At 35.1% G+C, this 15,859-nt stretch overlaps 1 protein-coding gene across 2 annotated transcripts in view; it reads left to right on the top strand.

Annotated features, from left to right (window-relative positions):
* NHLRC2 (NHL repeat containing 2) overlaps positions 1-15,859 on the top strand; it is an 83,229-nt gene that overhangs the window by 50,158 nt on the left and 17,212 nt on the right. The window lies entirely within an intron of this gene.

Here is a 15,859-nt window from a genome sequence, read left to right as displayed (position 1 = left end):
TACAAATGTCATTTTAAAATATATAGTGCCATTAGCCATTCTTGACAACCATATTCATGTTATTCCATTCTCTCTTTTGTTGATTTTGTTTTTAGGAATGGATGCTATGTCAGGGCCTTGAAATGAGAAAACATAGGTAGATTCACAGTGTCCATAATCAAGCATCATTAACTGCAGCTATTCAAAGCTGCTTAGCAACATATTCAGTAAATGGGAGAGGTTGCATGTATAAATGTAAGGATGGAAGAGAATGAGTTGTAGAGGAGAAGGAAGTGAAATATGTCAGGGAAATTCATCTTGAAGAGAGATAGGAACATAAGATGAAAAAACTGCTAAGAAGCTAAACAAATATGAATGTTTATGTTGAGAAACGTTTTCCAATATAATAATGTAATTTTTTTCTCTCATCCTATTACTACACAAAGCACATAATCATAACTTATGTGGTTTGTGATATCACATAGAGCCCTAATATTAAATTCTAACACTAAATTCACAGTTTTTTGTGGTTTACTCTGGGGCATTATACTCAGAATTAATGGATTTGCACTACTACAAAGTTAACAAAATTGGCAGCAATTTATTCTTTAGGAGAAGATAAAATTTATTCCAGGCCCCAGATTTAATTGAAAGATTAAAATTTGATGGATCATGATAGTTCTGGGGCTAAATTATTCTCAAGATGCATTTTACCCTTATATTAAAAGTTGCAAAAAAGCAGACTCATAATTGTATGTGATGGAAATTAATTTGGAAATGATTTTTGTTTCTTCTGCATATATGTAGTATGGTGGAACACTGATAATTCAGAGTTCCAAAAGCTTGTTAGTTTTCATCTAACATCTCCCTATAGTCATTCTGAGAATGAGGCTAAATAAAGATGGGGTAGATGAAATCTTGATAATACTTCAGAGTTTCTGGACTTGAATTGCCAAGTTTCATGCATTACTTCTAAATTCTTATGATAAATTTCAAAATCTTAATGCACTTTACCAAGCTAGTACAATTGTGTTGTTGTCTTTTGTTAGAATAGGACTTGAAGGTTTGTTTTGTTTTGGTTTTCTTTGAGAAAAGAAGCTAATATAGATCTGTCTCATTTTTCTCGTACTACACAAAAAATAATTCTAAAATACTAAATGCTTTCTGAATATTCTCAAAATGGCTTCAGGATAACTTACCCAAATTATCCCCAAATAACCTATTACAACAGTATTAATCATGAGAGGAAACGATTTATTGTAACAATTACAGATGACTTTTTCATATTTAGACTATTCTGTTACCCACCAAAAAGTTTAGTTCATTGACTCTGAGGCTCTCAGAACATATTTCTGATTTTGTAGTTTGACATTAGTGTTTGTGTTTTGTTTTGTTTCTATTTCAAATATTTGTAGAGAAGAATTAGAGCAGAAATGAAGATCAGGGACAGTGCTAACAAAAGCACATCTGGATGATTATTAGTGGAAAAATTAGCAAAAATACTCATATCATTTTACTTTAATATATAAGCCTTTAGTAAATATAATAACCATACTTTGTATATACTTTCCTGACTTTTCACTTTGTCAATTAAATTGCATAAACCATCAGATAAACCTTGTGTAGCTATGGAAAATAGACATTTTAAGAGTTGTTTATAGCTTTTTGATAGCTTGTCTTTAAATAAAAGTACCTTCCTTATTATTTTGCCTTCTTTTGAAATTTTCTTCTCATTCTCTTATCTTGAAAATCAATCCCTGAGTGCTTTAAAATCCAATAATTATTGTTGCTATCAGTTGGTTTTTTTTTTAAAAAGCAGTTGACTTGTTAGAATAAAGTATAACCTTACAGGTTTTCCTTAAACAACATGTTATGTTAAATGCAATGCAAATATTAAAATTATACAAGATTCTATGGCAAATACATCTACAGAAATAACTTTTCTCAACAATCCACTGAATATCATGATGAGTTAAGGGCCAATAGGGAGGAGATGGTTTCAAATAATGATAGTTACTAACTGTAACATGAGGGAGTGGAGTGGAGTGGTCTAGATGGCCTTGAAGTCCCTCAGAGTTCTTGTAGATCTATGATCCTGTGATCCCTTTTAGTTTTCAACTTCTGTCAATTTGATTCTAAACTACTTTAGGCCAAGAAACATATCTTTCTATTGTTTCATAACTCCTTAGCACTTGCCATAGGCATTCGATATATATTTGTCAAATAAATGAAATGATACCTATTTTTTTAAAAATTCAGAATAAATACAGAGCTATGCATAAAATATTTTTATTTACAAATACATGCTCTAAGAGAACTTAGATTATGGTCTTTGGAAGAAAATGGCAGATGATAGCAGAGTAGGGGAAATAGTGTAATTCAGCTCTATCCCACCATTAAACAACCAGAATACCAAACAATTCAGCTCTTAAACAACTGGTAAATATGATCCATTAGAAATTAAAGTGAAAGGCTTCAGAACTCAGCCAGCCATAAGAGGGCTGAGGGACTGAAGTGAAACCGACAGACCTCATTAAGATTTAAAAAAAAAAAAGCTTTAGCATGAAGAAAAAAAAAAATTCCTCCACCCAGGCTGATGTTTGCTTTTAGGGAGGGAAAAAAGATTGTGGAAGAAAAGTATCTTTGCCATAGTAAAATAAATAAAAAGGCCCTCCACTTCAGAAAAAAGGTCTCAACTAGGCCTTTCTCACCGGGGCAAGACAACCTTGCATTTGACTAAGGATTAAAGAAAAGGCCTCCTCTTCCTTTTTTGCATGATGCAAAGGAAAGGGCTTCAACTAGAGCTGATCACAGTAGAGGAAAGCTTTATTGTCCATGGTGAAGAAAAAGGCATAAAGAAAGACCACCAGGGCAAAGGAAAGTTCTTCATTTTGATTTGATACCTAAAGTAAAGGAGACCTAAAACTCGACTCCTGAGACCTCAGCAACAAAAGTTAAATGTTTGGGATTTGGTTTGGTTTGGTTTTTAAAGGACTTTTATGATGCCAGGGCTGACCACGACACAGACAGAAGAGGAAACAACTTAAAACGCCTGTAGTCACAACCTCAAAGAAAAAAACAGCTTACCCACAAGAACAATTATAATTCTTCAAAGAAATGATATTATTCGTTATTCATTTAGTTGTGTCCCTTCATGACCCCATGGACCATAGCACTCCATGTGCTTCTGTCCTCCACTATCTCCCAAAGTCTGGCCAAGCTCATGTTCTTTGCTTCCATGACACTGTCCATTTCATCCTCCACCGTCCCTTTCTCTTTTTGCCTTTAGCCTTTCAATGTCAGAGTCTTTTCTAATGAGTCCTGTCTTCTCATTATGTGACCAAAGTATTTAAACTTCAGCTACAGTATTCATCTGTCTAATGAGTAGTCTGAATCAATTTCTTTAATTATTGACCGATTTGATTTCCCTGCTGTCCAAGGGACTGTCAGAAGTCTTCTCCAAGACTGTAATTCGAATGCATCAGTTCTGCGGCACTCAGCTTTCCTTATAGTCCAATTCTCACAGCCATACATGACTACTGGAAAAACCATAGCTGTGACTGTACAGACCTTTGTCAACAAGATGATGTCTCTGCTTTTTAGTATGCTGTCTAGATTTGCTATAGGTTTCTTTTCAAGGAGCATCTTTTAATTTCATAGCTGTAGTCACTGTCTGTAGTGATCTTTGAGCCCAAGAATATAATGTCCAACACTGCTTCCATTTCTTCTCCCTCTATTTGCCACGAAATAGTGGAACCAGTTGCCATGATCTTATTTTTTTTTAATGTTAAACTTCAAGCCAGCTTTTCCCCTTTCACTTTCATCAGGAAGCTTCTTCATTCTTCACTTTCTGCCATCAGAGTGGTATCATCTGCATATCTGAGATTGTTGATTTTTTTTCCCCAGCAAATCCTAATTCTGACTTTTGATTGTCCATTTCACATGATGTACTCTGCATATAAGTTAAATAAATAAGGTGATAATATATGGTCTTGTTGTATTCCTTTCCAATCTTAAACTAATCAGTTGTTCCATGTTTGGTTCTAACTGTTGATTCTTGACCCACACAAGTAAGATGATCTAGTATTCCCATCTCTTTGAGGACTTGCTACATTTCGTTGTCAAAGGCTTTAGTGTAGTCAATGAAGCAGAAGTGGATGTTGCTTTCTCCATAATCCAGCAAGTGTTGGCAATTTAGTCTCAAGTTCCTCTGCTCTTTGAAAACCAGTCTGCACTTCTGGTAATCTTCTGTTCACATATTGCTGAAGCATAGCTTCCAGAATCTCAAGTGTAACCTTGCTGGTATGTGAAATGGGCACAATTGTTCAGTAACATGAACATTCTTTGGCATTACTTTTCTTTAGGTGGTACCTAAACTGACCTTTTCTGATCTATAGGCCATTGCTGAGTTTTCCAAATTTGCTGGCATAATGAGTGTAGCACTTTAACAACATCATCTTTTTAGAATTTTAAATAGCTCAGCTGGAGTTCTATCATTTCCACTAGCTTTATTATTAACAGTGCTTCCTAAGGCTCACTTGATTTCATTCTCCAGGATGTCTGGCTCTAGATCAGTAACCACACCATCATGGTAATCAGTGATGTTAATATCTTTCTTGTGTAGTTTCTGTGTATTCTTGCCACCTTTTCTTAATCTCTTCTACTTTTGTTAAATTTCTACCATTTTTGTCTTTTATCATGCCCATTTTTGCATATGTTTCCTTGATATCTTTAATTTTCCTGAAGAGATCTTGACCTTCCCATTATTTTATTTTCTTCTGTTTCTTTGCGTTGCTCATTTAAAAAAAACTTTCTTATCTTTCATTGTTATTCTCTGTAATTCTGCATTCAGTTGGGAATGTCTTTCCCTTTCTCCTTTACTTTTCGCTTTTCTTCTTTCCTCAGCTATTTTGAAATCCTCATCAGACAGCCATTTTGCTTTCTTGCTCTTCTTAGGGATGTTTTTTGTTGCTGCCTCCTATACATTATTGCAAACCTCTGTCCATAGTCCTTCAGGCACTCTGTCTACCATATTTAATCCCTTAAATCTATTCATCACTTCCACTTCATATTCATAAGGAAAGTTATTTAGGTTGTACCTATGTGGTCTAATGGTTTTCCCAGCTTTTGTCAATTTAAGTCTGGATTTTGCAGTAAGATGCTCATGATCTGAGCCACACTCAGCTCCAGGTCTCATTTTAACTGCCTGTGTAGTTTTTCCACCTTTCACTACAAAGTACATAATCAGTCTGATTTCGGTATTGACCATCTGGTGATATCCATGTATAGAGTGGGTTGTTAAAAAAGAGTGTTTGCGAAGACCAGTAAGTTACCTTGACAAAACTTTGTTAGTTTCTGTAGCTTCATTTAGTATTCCAACACCAAACTTGCCTGTTATTCCAATTATCTTTTGAGTTCCTATTTTAGCATTCCAATCCCCTCTGATGAATGTGACATCTTTTTTTGATGTTATTTCCAGACGTTGTAGGTGTTCATAAAACTGATCAGCTTTGGCCTCTTTGGCATCAGTGGTTGGAGCATAGACTTGTATTATTGTGATGTTGAACAGTTTGCCTCGGATTTGAACCGATATCATTCTGTCATTTTTGAGATTATACCTCAGTACTGCTTTTCTTAGTCTTTTATTGACTATGAGGGCTTCTCCATTTTTCCTAAGGGATTCTTGCCCATGGTAGTATATGTAATGATCACCTGAATTAAATTCATCTATCATTGTACTTCTAATTTCACTGACACCCAGGATGTTGATATTTAATCTTTCCATCTCCTTTCTGACCACATCCAGCTTTCTTTGGTTTTATAGATTTTATATTCTAGGTTCCTGTACTTCATTGATCTTTACAGCATCAGACTTTCCTTTTGTCACCAGACACTTCCTTAGGCAAGCTTCCTTTCATCTTTGGTCCAGCCATTTCATTCTTTCTGGAGCTGCTTGTAGTTGTCTTTCATTCTTCTCCAGTAAATGTGTTGGACAACTTCTGACTTGATGGACTCATCTTCCAGTGTCATGTCTTTTATCATTCTAATACTGTCCATGGAGTTTTTTTGGCAAAGATACTGGAGTAGTTGGCCATTTCCTTCTCCAGTGGATCACCTTTTGTCAGAACTCTCCACTATGACCTGTCCATCTTGGGTAACTCCGCATGGCATAGGTCATAGTTTCATTGAGGTATGCAAGCCTCTCTACTATGGTAAGGCAGTGATTCAAGTGGGGGAAGAAATGATGGAGGAGTTTTATACACATGTGTTTGTGTGTGTTTGTGTGTGTGTGTGTGTGTGTGTGTGTGTGTGTGTGTGTGTGTGTAATTTAAAAAAAAAAAATGGAGCAGCTAAGTGGCGCAGTGGATAGAGCACCAGCCCTGAAGTCAGGAGGACCTGAGTTCAGATCCAGCCTCTGACCAAACACGTGACATTTACTAGCTGTGTGACCCTGGGCAAGTCACTTAACCCTAATTGCCTAAAAAAAAAAAAGAAAGAAAAAAATGAGAGCAGTGAAGGAGAGAACTAGAAAAAGAATCATCAGCTTAACAGAAGAGATACAAAATCTTACCCTAATATCAGGTACTCTGCAAATCAGAATGGACCAAGTAGAAATTAATAACTCTAGGAAACAACAAGAATAATTAAAATTTAAATTTAAAAAATAGGAAAATGTAAGCTATATTTTTAAAAAACTGTCTGAAAACAGTTCAGAGACAGATAAATTAAGAATCATAGGATGACCTGAAACTTGTGAGCAAAAAAAGAAAGGTAGTTACTTGAAATAAACAGGTAATGAGGAGTATAGAGAAGAAAAACTATAAGAGAATAGACGGAAGAGACATAAACAACTATCTGTGAATGTGAATGAGATTAATGCACCCATAAAACAGAAGGTTAGAAGAATGAATTGGAAAGCAAAATCCAAAAATAATGTTGATTGCAAGAAGAAAACATTTGAAACATAAAGACTCACATAGAATTAAAATAAATGAGTGGAAGAAAACTATCATGACTCAATTAAACAAAAAAGCAGGGTAGTATTTTACTTCAAACAAGGCAACAGCAAAAATAGATTTAATTAAGAGATAGAAAATCTACATTTTGCTAAAAGGTAACATAGACAGTTTTGATATCAATAAAATATACATGTACCCATTGCGTAGATTCTAAATATTTGAATGAAGAACTAAATAAATTACAAGAGGAAAAAGACGACACAACTGTAATAGTAGGAGAGGGAAATCTCAATTTATTCCTATCAGCCCTAGATAAATATAACCAAAAATTAAACCAGAAAGAAATTAAGGAGCTGAATAGAATATTCAAAATATTATATGTAAGAGAACTTTGGTGATTATTTAATGGAAATTGAAAGGAATATACATAAATCACAGTTCCAAATTGTACCGTTACAAAAATTGATTATGTCTTAGGACATAAAAACCTCACAAATAAATACGGAAAAATTATGTTTTATTTTATTTTTTCAATTACATGCAAAAACAGTTTTTAACATTAGTTTTTAAAAAAATTTTGAGTCCCAAATTCTCTCCTTCCCTCATTCTCTTCCCTTCTTCCTGAGAAGGCAAGCAATTTGATATAGGTTATACATGTGCAGTCATACAAAATACTTCCTTATTAGTCTTATTGTGAAAGAAAACCCAGACCAAAAAAAAGATAAGAAAAATAAAGTTAAAAAAAAGCATGCTTTTGTCTGCTTTCAGACTCCATCAGTTCTGGAGATGGATAGCATTTTTCATCATAAATCCTTCAGAATTGTCTTTTGTATTGCTAAGAATAGCTAAATCATTCACAGTTGATTATCATACAGTGTTGCTGTTACTATGTACAATGTTTTCCTGGTTCTGCTCATTTCACTTTGTATCAGTTCATGCAAGTCTTCCCAGGTTTTTCTGAGAGCATCCTGCTCATCATTTCTTGTAGCACAATAGTATTCTATCATAATCATATACCACCATTTGTTCAGAACAAATTGTTAGGTAAAAGAACAAATAATTGAACCAATTACCAGTTTCATTAAAGATAACAACAGTGATGCATTATAAAGTTTTGGAGATGCAACCAAAGCAGCAGCCCTTAGGGAAAGAATTTTTATCTATCAGTGCTTATTATCAAAAAAGAGAAAGAACAGATCAGTGAACTGAGAATGTAACTAAAATATTAAAAAACCAACAGATTTTTTAAATAAATTAAAAACCAAAAAAGTCATTCTGAAAATTAAAGAAACTAACAGAACTGGAAAAAATGAATTAATAAATGAAAATAGGGACTGGTTTAAAAAAAAACAAAATAAATAAACCATTTACTAACTTGATTTTTTTTAAAAAACCAAATTATCAGTATCCAAAATGAAAAATAATTCACAAGTGAAGATAAAAGATATTTTTAGTAGACACTGTTTTGCCCAGAACTGTGTGTCATGGTGAATAGAGTTCTTGACCTAGAATCAGTAAGACCTGAGTTCAAAACCAGCCTCGGATACTTACTAGCTGTGTGACCCTGGTCATGTCGCTTAACCTGTCTACCTCAGTTTCCTCAAATGTAAAATGGGACTCACAATAGCACCTACTTCACAGGGTTGTTGTGAGGATCAAATGAGATATTTGTAGATCATTTATCATAGTTCCTGATACATAGTAAGGATATGCTTGTTCACTTCTCTTTCTCTTCCCCAAGTATATATGCCAATTAAACCAACAATTTAAATGAAAGAAATATTTACAAAAATATAACATCTTCAAATTATCTAATCGAATAGAACATTTAAACAACCCGAATCCAGGGTTGGAATGGGGAGAGGAGGGAGTGAGAGAGGTTTTGAATAAGCCAAAAATGAGCTTCCAAAGGAAAAAATAATCCAGAACCAGATAGATTGAGAAATGCATTCTTCCAGACATTCAAATAATAAGTAGTCCAATATTACATAATTTTTTTGCAAAAATAGCAAGATAAGAGATCCTACCAAATATAGATATGATTTTGATACATAAACCAGGGAGAATCAAAATGGAAGAAAATTGTAAGCCATTATCCCTAATGAATACAAATTCAAAAATTTTAGCAAAGAGACTGAAACAATATGTCTCAAAATTTGTACACTATGATCAGGTTGGATTTATAACAGGAATTTGGGGTTGGTCTAATATTAGGGAAGATATCAATTCCATTAACCATCTTAATTACAAAAAAAAATGTGATTTTGTCAGTAGATACAGGAAAAGTATTGACAAAACATAACACACATTTTTGCTTAAAAAATACTAGAAAAAGACCAGAATAAATAAAATGATAAATAGCATGTATCTAAAAACAAGGGTATCCATTATTTTTAATGGAGATAAACAAGAATCCTTTCTAGTATATTCAGAGATGAAACAGGGGTGTTCACTTCTGTTTGACATGGTACTAAAATTCTCACTAAAGCAATAAGAAATTAATTGAGGAAATAACCATAGGTAAAGAATAAACAAAATTATTATTCATTGCAAATTATATGGTGGTTTACTAAAAGAACTTTAAAGAGTCAACTAAAAAATTTTAATTGAAACAGTTAATAGCTTCAGCACACTTGCAGGATATAAAATAAATACAAATCATCAGCATTTCTGTATAATACTAATAAAACCTAGCAGAAAGGGATAAAGAAATTCCATTTAAAATTACCACAGAATATATAAAATACTTGAGATTCTACCTTCCAAGATATATACAAGAACTGTAAATACAATTACGAATAACTGTTTACAGAAATAAAAACAGACCAAAATAATTAGAAAAATATTAATTCCCCCTGGGAAGGATGAGCCAACATAATAAAAATTCTAATACTACCTAAATTAGCATACTTATTCCATCCCATACCACTCAAACTACCAAGGGATTACTTTATAAAACTTGAAAAAAAATACTAACAAACTTCATATGTAGGAAAAAAGGTCAAAAATTTCAAGAAAAATAATGAAATCTAGTTTTTCCCCTCACCTCACCTTCAACTGTCCATCTAGTCTGTGTGCTTTGCGAACATCTGATATTCTATGAACTCAACATTAGGCAGCCCCTAGGGCATCCAGGTTCCTAAGATTCAGACTGGGGCAAATGGTTAGGATCAGGCAACAGCCACAGCTTTAGTACTTCCTCAATCTCCCTTGTGCCCCAGCCTGTACTCCATGTTGGCTGTTGATTAGTGCCCCATTCGTGGAGTCAGTGGTAAAAGTATCCAAGGACACCATAGCCATCTTGCCTTACTACCAAGAGTCCAGCAGATAAGGCTGGGCTTCTGACTTATCTCCACAAGACTTTGTTTACCTTGCCATTGAAACCTCCTCACCCTAGGAACTCATTCTACTCCTATACTACTTCTCACAGTGGAAGTACCCTTGGCTTCTGTGGCCTCTCCCTCTAACTGGCTGGTTCCTCTCAGAGCCTCCATTTTAAGGAGGAGGCCCAGCCAACCATGTCTTCATTCCTCCCCAGGCTGAACTTCTGACTGATCTCTACAGCACTTTGTCTAACATTCTCCTCAGAGTTCCTTCACCCACTCTTCTTTCAGCTCCCTTATGCTGTCTTCCCCCATCGGAATGTTAGTTCCTTGAGAACAAGGACTTGGTTTTTGCTTGAATTTGTATTCCCCAGGGCTTAGTACAGTGCCACTTGTTGTGCTAAAAGAAATAAAGAAATTAATGATTTCAAAAAGATATGGAAAGACTTGTATGAATTGATATTATTAATATTATTGATATCATCAATATTATTAAAATGAACAACATTGAGAACTTTTATAAACTGATGAAGAATGAAATGAGCAGAACCAGGAGAACAATTTATACAGTAACAACATCCCCCTCCAAAAAAACAAACAAACAAAACTTCAAAAGCTGTAAGAACTGTGATCAAACAATGACCAATTTCCATTTCCAGAAGACTGACAGTGAAACATGTTTGTACATTACAGAAAGGTGATGAATTTCAGGTGCAGAATGAGACATACATGTTTTTCTATACAGCCAGTCATGAAATTTGTTCTGCTTCACACATTTGTTACAAGAAATTTATTTTTCTTTTTTTTTCCCCTAGTGGAGTAGAAATGGAAGGGGGAGAAAATGGATTTCATTTTTTTTAATTAGATGAGAGGCTGCTACAAATGTGAAATGCTGCATTCACTTTCATATGGGGTTACTATTCATTGTCTTATTTAGTTGTTTTACTTTGTTATAAGAGACCTTTCTCAAAGGGGGAGTAATCTATAAATATTTGCAATGAAAAAACAAAACATGGAGCCAAGATGGCAGAATAAGAAGTAAGTCGCTGTCACCCTCCCTTATTGACCTCTGAAAGCCCAGAAAGTATTGCGCCAGGAAAAACCCTGGAACAGCTGAGCTAGCAGAAAGAGGGGGTACAGCAATCTTATGGCCCAGGAAGCTTGGGGGATTAACAGAAAAGACCCCTCTCACTTTGGGAGACAGGAAGCAGGACAGGACAGGAGGCATCCCAGCAAGCCAGCAGCAAGTCGCACCTCATCAAACAAGGGGGAAATCCTGAGCCCTGGGATGGTAGAGTAGGCAAGTGCCAACAGCAGGACTCCAAGTGCCTCAGTATAGGCAGGAAACTGGTAGACACCAGCTCAGAAAACCACCCCCTGTGATGGCATTCTTCAGCAGCCAAATCACCCGGTGCCTTAGCACACCTCCAGGAGGCAAAGCTCCAGGCTGACAGACATCCTCCAGCAGCCAAACATACAAGTACAAGGCCCAGGTAAAGAGAAGCCAAACATTCGAGGGCAAGGCTGGAGTGAGCAGGTGTCCCCCAGGGGCCAGACTCTCCACCCCTACCCTGAGAGCTCCAGTGTTACTGACCCCAGGCCAGCACCAAGCTGCCAGAACCCTAAAGCCTCCAACTTCGAGCATCTGAGGCCCCAACACACAAAGCTGGTGACCAGGTCCCAGGCTCCCAGCACATGAACCTTGGGTCAGTGCCCCCTGTGCTCCAGCAGGAGAGCTCAACTTTTTTTTTTTTTTTAAGTCAGGAAATAGGCAAACACCGTGAACAAAATGCAGAGATGAAGAATGACCATAGATTCTTATTATAGAAACAGGAAAGATCAAGGCACTTCAGAAGAAGACAACATTGTCAATATACCCACATCTGAAATCTCAGAGGGAATATGAACTGGTCTCCAGCCCAAAAAGCTTTCTTGGAAGAGCTCAAGAAGGATTTTAAAAGTCAAATAAGAGAGGTAGAAGAAAAATTGGGAAAAGAAATGAGAGGTATGCAAGAGAGAGTCAATAGCTTGGAAAAAGAAGGACAAAAATTAACTGTAGAAAATAAGTCCTTAAAAAATAAAATTGACCAAATGGGGAAAAAAAAGTACACTGAAGAAAACAAGTTCCTAAAAAATGCAGTTGGCCAAATGGGAAAAAAGTACACTGAAGAAAACAACTCCTTAAAAAGTAGAATTGGCCAAATGGAAAATGAGGCACAAAAACTCACTGAAGAACTCCTTAAAAAGTAAAATGTGTCAGATGGAAAAGGAGTTACAAAATCTAATAGAAGAAAACAACTCCTTAAAAATTAGAATGGGCAAGTGGAAGCTAACGACTCTATGAGGGATTAAGAATAAGTCAAACAGAAACAAAAGAATGAAAAAAATAGAAGAAAACATAAAATAACTCATTGGTAAAACAACTGACCTGTAAAATAGATCCAGGAGAGACAATTTTAAAATTATTGATCTACCTGAAAACCATGATGAAAAAAAGAGCCTGGACAGCATCTTTCAGGAAATCATCAAGGAAAAGTGCCCTGAGCTCCTACAACCAGAGGATAAAATAGTCATAGAAAGAATACACCAATCACCTCCTGAAAGAGATCCCAAATTGAAAACACCAAGGAATATTTTAGACAAATTCCAAAATTACCAGATCAAAGAGAAAATACTGCAAGCAGCCAGAAAGAAACAATTTAAATATCATGAAACCACAGTCAGGATTGCACAGGGCCTTGCAGCATCTACATTAAAGATCTGAGGGCATGGAATATGATATTCCATAAGGCAAAGGAGCTTGGATTACAACCAAGGATCAACTATCCAGTGAAATTGAGCATAATCTTTCAGGGGAGGAAATGAACATTCAACGAAACAAGGGACTTCCAAACCTTCCTGATGAAAAAGACCAGAACTCAACAGAAAATTTGATCTTCAAATATAAGACTCAAGAGAGGCATAAAAAGGTAAACAAGAAAGAAAAAAAACAACATGTAATTAATAAGGGCAAACATCCCTACAAGGGAAGATGACACTTGTAACTCTTTTTTTCTTTTTTTTTTTAGTGAGGCAATGGGGGTTAAGTGACTTGCCCAAGTTCACACAGCTAGTATGTGTCAAGTGTTTGGTCTGAGACCGGATTTGAACTCAGGTCCTCCTGACTTCAGGGCCAGTGCTCTATCCCCTGCACCACCTAGCTGCCCCCAGACACTTGTAACTCTTGAGAACTGTATCATTATTATGACATTTTAAAAGAGGGATACATAGACAGAGGGCATGGGTATAAGTTGACTCTGATGTGATGATAAAAAATATAATTAACTGGTGAAAAGGAATTGTCCTGGAAGAAGAGGAAGGGAGGAGACAGACAAGGGTAAATTACATCACAGGAAAAGGCACAAAAACCTATTACAGTAGAGGGAAAGAAAGGAGGAAGATGCGCATTGTTTGAGCCTTACTGTCATCAGATTTGGTTCAGAGAGGGAATAACATAATCAGGTAGGTATAGAAATCTAATTTACCATATAGGAAGTAGGAAGGGAAAGGTAAAAGAAAAGGGAGGGGTTGAATAGAAGCGAGGGCAGACTGAGGAAGGTGATGGTCAAAAATAAAATTCTAGTGAGGAGGGAAAGGGAGAAAGGAGAGAGAAAAGCATAAATGGGAGGGGGAGGAATAAGATGGAGAAAGACACAGATAGTAATCATAACTGTGAATATGAATGAGATGAACTCTCCCATAAAACAGAAGTGGATAGCAGTGGATTAAGAACCATAATCCTACAATATGTTGTTTACAGGAAACACATTTGAAGCAGAGGAATACACAGAGAGTAAAGGTAAAAGCCTGAAGCAGAATATATTATGCTTCAGCTGAAGTAAAAGAAAAAAAAAAGGCAGGGTTAGCAATCCTGATCTCAGATAAAGCAAAAGCAAAAATAGATCTAATTGAAAGAGATAAGGAAGGAAACTACCTCCTGCTAAAAGGTGCCATAGACAGTGAAGTAATATCATTACTAAACATATCTGCACCAAGTCATATAGCATCCAAATTCTTAGAGGAGAAGTTAAGGGAGTTACAGGAAGAAATAGATAACAAAACTATACTAGTGGGGGACCTCAACCTCCCCCTCCCTGAACTAGGTAAATCTAACCACAAAATAAACAAGAAAGAAGTTAAGGAGATGAATAGAATTTTAGAAAAGTTAGATATGATTGACCTCTGGAGAAAATTGAATGGGGTTAGAAAGAAATATACCATTTTCTTGGTGGTACATGACACCTACACAAAAATTGACCATGTAATAGGGCATAAAAACCTCACAATCCAGTGCAGAAAGGCAGAAATATTAAATGCATCCTTTTCAGATCATGATGTACTAAAAATTACATGTAATGAAGAGTCATGGAAAGAAAGACTAAAAATTCATTGGAAACTAAATAATGTAATCCTAAAGAATGAGTGGGTCATATAGCAAATCATAGAAACAATCAATAACTTTATCCAAGAGAATGACAATGAGACAACATACCAAAACTTAAGGGATGCAGTGAAAACAGTTTATTTCTAAATGTTTAAGTGAATAAAATAGAGACAGAAAAGATCAATGAATTGGGAATGCAACTAAAAAGAGCTAGAAAAAGAACAAATTAAAAATCTCCAATTAAATACCAAATTAGAAATTCTGAAAACCAAAGGAGAAATTAAGAAAATTGAAATTAAGAAAACTATTGAACTAATAAATAAAACTAAGAGCTGGTTTTACAAAAAAACCAATAAAATAGATAAACCTTTGGTTAATTTGATTAAAAATAAAGAAAGAAAGAAGAAAACTAAATTACCAGCATCAAAAATGAAAGGGTGAATTTGCCACCAATGAAAAAGAAATCAAAATAGGAGCTATTTTGCCCAACTGTATGCCAATAAATTTGACAAGTTTATTGAAATGGATGAATATTTACAAAAATGTAAATTATCCAGATTAATGAAAGAGGAAATAAAATACTTAACCCCATTTCAGAAAAAGAAATTGAACAAGCCAACAATGAAGTCCCTAAGAAAAAATCTCCAGAGCCAGATGGATTTACAAGTGAATTGTATCAAACATTTAAAGAACAACTAATTACATACTGTATAAACTATTTGGGAAAATAGGTGAAGAAGGAGTCCTACCAAATTCTTTTTATAATACAAATATGGTGCTGATACCTAAACTGGGAAGAACCAAAACAGAGAAAGAACATTATAGACCAATTTCCCTAATGAATATAGATATCAAAATTTTAAATAAAATATTAGCAAAGAGATTACAGCAACTTATCTTGAGGATAATACACTGCAGCCAGACAGGATTTATACCAGGAATGCAGGACTGGTTCAGTATTGGGAAAACTATCAGCATAATTGACCACATCAGTAACAAAACTAACAGAAATCATATGATTATCTCAATAGATGCAGAGAAAACATTTGACAAAATCTAGCACCCATTCCTATTAAAAACACTAAAAAGCACAGGAATACGTAGAGTCTTCCTTAAAATCATAGGTAGCATCTGTCTAAAATCATCAGCAAGCATTATATATAATGGGGATAAAC

The sequence above is a fragment of the Vombatus ursinus genome, unplaced genomic scaffold (genome assembly GCF_900497805.2).
Source record: "Vombatus ursinus unplaced genomic scaffold, bare-nosed wombat genome assembly UNPS02009205.1, whole genome shotgun sequence".
In the NCBI taxonomy this organism is placed as follows: domain Eukaryota; kingdom Metazoa; phylum Chordata; class Mammalia; order Diprotodontia; family Vombatidae; genus Vombatus; species Vombatus ursinus.
This window is presented reverse-complemented; position numbering and strand designations above follow the sequence as displayed.